Source organism: Triticum dicoccoides, chromosome 4A (assembly GCF_002162155.2).
Source record: "Triticum dicoccoides isolate Atlit2015 ecotype Zavitan chromosome 4A, WEW_v2.0, whole genome shotgun sequence".
Taxonomy (NCBI): Eukaryota; Viridiplantae; Streptophyta; class Magnoliopsida; order Poales; family Poaceae; genus Triticum; species Triticum dicoccoides.
This window is the reverse complement of record NC_041386.1, coordinates 45,907,005-45,914,630: the sequence shown is the minus strand read 5'-3', so window position 1 is coordinate 45,914,630 and position 7,626 is coordinate 45,907,005. Positions and strand designations below refer to the sequence as shown.

At 40.9% G+C, this 7,626-nt stretch overlaps 1 non-coding gene across 1 annotated transcript; it reads right to left on the bottom strand.

The window, feature by feature from the left end:
• Nucleotides 1-7,290: 7,290 nt before the first annotated feature.
• Nucleotides 7,291-7,396, bottom strand: LOC119290217. The gene has a single exon (XR_005141814.1). It is a non-coding gene; the product is annotated as a U6 spliceosomal RNA (small nuclear RNA).
• Nucleotides 7,397-7,626: the final 230 nt, after the last annotated feature.

Sequence of the window (7,626 nt, the reverse complement as noted above, 5' to 3'; positions counted from 1 at the left end):
AATTTTTTTAAAAGAAATACAATGTTGATACATGTACCATAGGAGACTCTGCACTGTAAGGGCACCTAGAGGGGGCCACTAGGGCTCCATGCAATGGAACCATGCATCCTTGGCCTTGGTTAAATTGGCACCTAGAGCAGCCTATGTACCTCTTCTTTTAATGCAAAGTTTTATCAAAGTTTTCTCCACCACCTTAAATTTTAGTTTTTTGGAGTTATGGGTCTCCGGGAATAAATAAATTGTCCGAGACTGAGAAAACAACACCTAGAAATTGCTCCATCGAGATTTATATATCCAATGTTGAGGGAGACTCTCGTCCTTCACATCCATGGCCACCAAAAACTAGAGAAGAAACCATTCCCCCACCTAGGGGGGGGATAAGAAGGAGGACGGCTGTCTTCCCCTCTCTTCCGGTGGCGCGAGAGCACTACCGGGGAACCATCACCGTCATCGTCTTCATTGACTGAACCATCATCTTCTGCAAAATCCCTCATCTACAAAGTGGTCCACTCACCCAAAAAATCTCTGTAGCCCCCTACTTGAAGATGGTGTTTTATCTGATGATTTTTTATCCAAAGATTTGTTGTCACTATGTGTGTGTTTTGTCTTTTGTCCTATGGCATTGGTGATCTAGTATGATTGATATGAATTGCATGTAAGTGTTATGCTTTGTGCTAATGTATAAGCATGCATGTATGTTGGATCACACTTGAGGGTTAGTAATGTGTTGCGATGAATATATACATAGGATGGCTGGAGTGATAGATATTATCGCATCTAAGTATATGAGTCAAGCATACGGGATAAAAAAAGACTCATCGAACTTAATGCTATGGTTAGGTTTACCTTAACAAATTCTTAGTGCTTGGGGATGCTTACAATGGTTTCAATCATAAGTACATGTTAGTCAATGAATTTTTAAGCATCTTAGCATATAAAACCGCATGTGTGTCTATCTATTATTTTATCATAGCCAATGGCCTAGGATCAATTCCACACCACCGATCACCACTACTTCCACACTTGCTCTCTTTTATTTTGTTCACAACTTTAAATTTTAGTACCTAAAGCTTATTTACCTGCACTTCATAATCTTGCACACTGCCTTTTTTGCATTGCAAATTATCTTTTTTCCTGCAAATTATCTTTTTTAGAGTCTAGGTAAAGCAAACGCTTGGTGTACGAAAGGTTATATCAGGGCAGATCGAGGCTAAGAGAATAAGGTTCTTACCTTTAGCTCCCTCGGGATATCAATGCTCGATACTTCCACCTCCACATTGGAAAGTGCTACATAGTTCCCTACACTTGGGGATGATCAAGATCTTTTCTAGTGTTGTTTCCAGGAAGCATAGCGCTAGGTTGAATATTCTCTGTGTGTTTTTTGAGCATTTGACTGGACTTAAAATCAACTTCCTGAAAAATGAAGTTCTCTATTTTGGGAGGCATTGGTTAAGAAAGACATTGATGCTCAGATTTTTATACCTCATACCTGGGCATCCCTCTGCATTATAGGAAACTTAATAATAGTGATTGGAACCTGTCAAAGAGAAAGTGGGAAAGAAAGCAGCTTCTTGGCAAGGGACTATGCTTTCTATGAGTGGTAAACTAATCTTGACTGAAACTTACTTAGGTAATGTACCTAGATTTATGATAGATGAAAGAATGCTAATTACTACTCCCAAACAAGAATAAGTCATGGCAAACAAATCAATGGTTTGCTCTTATATGATATCACAACGGCAATGGTCCCAGTGATCACAGACAAGAGGCCATTCAGTCCTGACCCATACAACAACGTTGGGTAAGGAATCTGAAAACACAACCACATAGCTGAGAAAAAGTACAAGCACCTAGCAGCAATCAAATCACACCAGTACCAAGTAAAATAGAAAAAGAAACGCATCCTGAGTTTCTAGAATAATTTGAAGATCTAACCCGAAGGTTGGGAAGTGACTAGGTTGAGAGATGGAAGCCCTTTTGAGGACGAAAATCTATATACAAAAGAGAGTGATTTTAGGAGGTAGAGGCACGAGTGAATTGGATTGCATGGGGTGTGCATTGTACATGGGCTTAATGCCATGTCTAGACGTGCCATCAAAGTAGGGAAATTAGAAGAAGAAAAAGATAGGCCGATTTTAGTGGATATGGGCTAATGGTCAATTTAGTTCATGCATGATGAAAACAGGCGATACACGTGAACACAAACAGGCGATACATGATGAAAACGCGATTCGAACACTGATAGAAAACCAGAAATATCAGCCAACTAATTCAGTTTAGTTCTTTGTTTTTCGGTATAAAAGTATGACCCTGATCAAGTGACACACGTATGGCATGAAGCAATTCCGTCCTGACTTCTTTTATGGCAAGTTTAGTTACCCGTGGCAACTTTATGTTTGGATTGCAAGTTTCAGTTTTTTTTGTTTTTTTTCGGATGACAAGTTTAGTGTAAAAAATGTCAGGACAGTGTTACTTCGTGTCACACATGTGACACTTAATCATCTGGATAAAAGAATTCACCTCGAACCATAATAGCCCGCAAATAAAAAGTTAACTCATGTCCGAGAAATGGCATGGCAAAGCCTACCTCGCCCTCTAGTTGGACTGAAAGCAGACGAAAATCATCAGCCGCATGCTTGATATAGTATAGTCGGGTCAGCCGCATGCTTGATATAGTATAGCCGGGCCCACACATATGTACATGCACACACAGACCTACTCGGATATGCACACGACAGCCAACTCCAACTTTGGCCTAGCTCATATGTTCTATATCAAACATGGTCCATCCATTTTAATACTCCGTGCTAACCAGACACGCCAAACATGGGAAGTTATCTGAATATAGTGTGTAGTAATCAGAATACCAATGTTTTGAAGAAAAATGCTTCTACAGAATTTGGTAGATCTTGATGATCTTTTGCAGGTAGTGCAGCACATTCTTTGTGTAATGGAAATCTGCTATGTCTAAATAGCTAGCCCCTGTATAAAGAATTATGTACCTTTTTCTTGAGCCACATCATCAAAATTATTTAGCCGTTGGATATACTAAATCAGTCTACAATAGTCATCGGATCTAGTACATGTTAAGGGCAGGCACATGGAGTAACTCACGCCTAGAGATGTGTGTAGTCTAGAGAGAAAACAGCCGCATGCATGCAGCTTACACTTCCGTGCTCCATGAAAAAAAAACGGACGTACGTGCAGGTTTTGCTTAGAGTGGAAATCAAATTATCTTGCTACAAGATGAATCAGAAAGACACTAACTAGGTTGTTTTATACACATTAAGCAACATTGTCGACTTCTTTTTAACCTTTATAAATCACTATTTTTCTTCTTCCTCATTGATGGCCTCCACCACTCACGGCTGGCGGGCGCTACCACGCACCACCTTGCCGCACCGCTCTCCCCTCAACCTCCTCCCACCGCCGGCAATCCCTTGCATCACCGCTCCTCATAAGATAGATAATGGGGTTGTGTGGCTTCTCCGTAAGATAGATAATGAGGCTATGACTTCCCCATAAGATAGATAGTGGGGCTGCTTCTTCGGTGAGGTGCGGCCTCCCCATCTCGTGCACTCGGGAAGAAGGAAGAAAGAAGGAAAAAGTGTCTGGTGAAAAAGAAATTCAGGTACCTGAGAAATAGTAAAACCGAAGAAAATCAGGTGCATGCTTACACGGACATGCATGCACACATGTAGACCTACTCGGACATGCACACCGCAGCAAACTAGCGGCAGCATCCTTTGAATGGAAAGACTAGACGCTAGAGATCTCCAAGTCATTATGAACACCTATTGAAGAGCTTGTTGTAGCTAGGCTATGTGGTAGTAGATCTAACCTAAAGGTTGGGAAGTGACTAGGTTGAGAGATGGAAGCCCTTTTGAGGACGAAAATCTATATACAAAGAGAGTGATTTTAGGAGGCAGAGGCACGAGTGAATTGGATTGCATGGGGTGAGCATTGTACATGGGCTTAATGCCATGTCTAGACGTGCCATCAAAGTAGGGAAATTAGAAGGAAAAAAAGATAGGCCGATTTTAATGGATATGGGCTAATGGTCAATTTAGTTCATGCATGATGAAAACAGGCGATACACGTGAACACAAACAACTAGGGATGAAAACACGATTCAAACACCATAAATCAAATAAACCAGAAATATCAGCCAACTAATACAATCTAGTTCTTTGTTTTTCGGTAGAAAAGTATGATCCTGGTAAGTGACACACGTATGGCATGAAGCAATTCTGTCCTGACTTCTTTTATGGCAAGTTTAGTTATCCGTGGCAACTTTCTGTTTGGATTGCAAGTTTCAGTTTTTTTTGAATTTTTTTCAGATGACAACTTTATAGTGTAAAAAAGTCAGGACAGTGTTATTTCATGTCACACATATGACACTTAATCATCTGGATAAAAGAATTCACCTCTAACCATAATAGCCCGCCAATAAAAAGTTAACTCATGTCCGAGAAATGGCATGGCAAAGCCTACCTCGCCCTCTAGTTGGACTGAAAGCAGACAAAAATCATCAGCCGCATGCTTGGTATAGTATAGTCGGGTCAGCCGCATGCTTGATATAGTATAGTCGGGCCCACACATATGTACATGCACACACAGACCTACTCGGATATGCACACGACAGCCAATCCAACTTTGGCCAAACCTGTACCTGCAAAAAAAAAAACTTTGACTAAACCTGTAGGTAGGGCAACAACATCCTTTGACTCGTAGTGCAAGCTAGCACAACATGCAAGCCATGCAATTGACTCGATTTACTCCGAGTAGAATCAAAATCGGGATAGCATAGCTAACTCCATCGGTTGTGCATGGCTGGTCGATGTAATCCGGGTGGGTTCGTATACACGTACGCAAGCGACAAGGAAACAGGTTATGCATGGTGCCGGTCAATACCCAATACGCGGCCTAGTCGAAAACGAGCTCTCTTATCTCAATATATACATACTCCCTCCGTCCTTTAAAGAGTGTACTTCCAACTTTGTTGGAAAGTCAAATATTTTTATGTTTGACCGTATTTATATAATAATACACCAACATTTATGTCATCAAATTAGTAACATTAGATTCATGATAAAATATATTTTCATCATATACCTATTTGGTTTCACAAATGTTGATATATTTTGGTATAAACTCGGTCAAACATTAAAATAGTTTGACTCTCCAACAAAGTTGGAAGTACACTCTTTAAAGGACGGAGGGAGTATGCACGAGGATGTCTCTAGATCTCAGTCGATTTAGACTTCGCGAAGTCTAAGTCGATGACGTCATCCATCTTTTTTTTTTTCATAGCAGCACCCTCCACCTTTGTAAGCAGCGTATTATCCATGCACGTGTACTGGCCTGTTGCTTTCAATTCTTGTCTTGAGCTGGTCCCGTCTCTCTTTCTCTCTATCTTTTTCTTCTTTTATTTTTTCAATGAACTTGTCTCGCTGCATAGTTTCTTTAGGCTGTTTTTTCTATTTGTTGGGTTTTCTTGTATTTTTATTTGTGATTTTTCTTGTTTTGTTGACAAACCATCGGAGGACCACAAAATATTCGCTCACTTGTACATAGAAGCTGAAGAAAAAGGTAAACAATGGAGAAAAAGCTAGAGGAAAGGATGTACGAGTTGAATCATTCTGTATCATTAAAAAATCATTTATCTAACAAACGAATAAAAAAACAATAGATAGTAAAAAAGAAAACCATGTACACTGTTTTTCTAAATTAAGTTGCGCCCTAACAATGGAAATGCAACAACGTGGGTTAGTCTATGTGTATGTGTGTGTGTGCGCGCGCGTAACCGGGTGGTGATACTTTAAAAAATAAGTTGTATAAAAAAACAAGAAGACATATTGCACGCATGGTGTATGTGGTGTTTGTATGTACTGATTGCACACAAAAGTTAAGAAATATTTATGAATTTGAAAAATTGCTCATGAATTCAAAAGTTGGTCGCAAATTTGAAGAGAGTTCACAATTTTTAAATTTTGACAAATATTACATGTTTTTTAAAAGATCATAATTTAAATAAAATTCATGTTTTTGTCTTAAAAAATTAAGAACAAAAAATGAAAATAAAAAAAGAAAGAAAACACATGAATATTTAAAAATGTTGTGAAAAGGTAACTGAAGACAATCCCCTCTCACCATGAGTTGCAGTTGCGTTGGGAGTCATACAATTGTTGTCGGGTTACAGCACTTCTAGTTGCATGTCTAGGGATGGACATGCAATTGGCTGATAAACCACATATCGACCTAGTTGTTGTCGCATTGTGGGACACGCAGTTGCTGTCGCACTAGGGTCATGCAGTTGCATGTCTCATGTTGGACATGCAACTGGCCGACAACCCCCTACTAGCTCAGTTAGAGTCACATTGAGGGCCATGCAGTTGCAGCCGGGTTTCAACACTTGAATTTGCATCGCCTAGTGATGGACATCAACTGGTCGAAAACCCCCCTACTAGCCCATTTGCAGTCACGTTGGGGGCATGCGGTTGCAATTGGGTTCCAACACTTGCAGTTGCATGTCTAGTGATGGACATGCAACTGGTCGAGAACTCCCCTACTAGCCTAGTTGCAACCGCATTGGGGTCCATGCAGTTGCATGTCCAGTGATTGGCATGCAACTGGCCGATAACCCCCTACTAGCTCAGTTGCAGTCGCGTTGGGGGCCATGTAGTTGAGTCCGGTCCCAACACTTGTAGTTCCATGACTAGTGATGGACATGCAACTGGACGATAACCCCCTACTAGCCGAGTTGCAGATGCCTTGAGGGGCATGCGGTCACTGTCATGTTTCAACGCTTGTAATTGTGTGTCTTGTGATGGACATGCAACTGGCCGACAACCCCCCTCCCTACTAGCCCGGTTGCAGTCAGATTGGGGCCATGCAGTTGCAATCTGGTTCACACTTGCAGTTGCATGTGTAGTGATGGACATGCAATTGGTCACCAACCCCTACTAGTCTAGTTGAAGTCGGGTTGGAGGCATGCAGTTGTGATCCGGTTCTAATACTTGTAGTTATATGTCTAGTGATGGGCATGCAACTAGCCGACAACCCCCCCCCCCAACTAGCCCAGTTGCAGTCGCGTTGGGGCCACACACATGCAGTTTGGTTCCAATACTTGCAGTTGCATGTCTGGTGATGGACATGCAATTGGCCGACATCCCCTACTAGTCTAGTTACAGTCGCCTTGGGGGGCATGCAGTTGCAGTCCAATTCCAACACTTGCAGTTGCGTGTATAGTGATGAACATGCAACTAGCCGACACCCCCCTACTAGTCCAAATATCTTTTTCTTTCTTTCCAAATTTGTGTGTGTCATCCTTACACAGGGGCCATATTAAACTTCTCTATATTGTTTCAATTTTATCACATGTCCCCGAGGAGACAACAATATCCTTTTCAGTTTGACTAAAAGATAATAAAAGAAAGAGGTAATAGTGTATATAAAGACAAACATGAACATAAAAACAAATACACACGACGACACGCGAACTTAGTGTCTAGAATGCATGGCTACCGAATCAACCGAGATATCACTAATTCTCCATCTACCGAGAAGATGACAAAATAAAAAATGGTTTTACATAAAATGGAGAAAACTATCACAAAAAAGAAA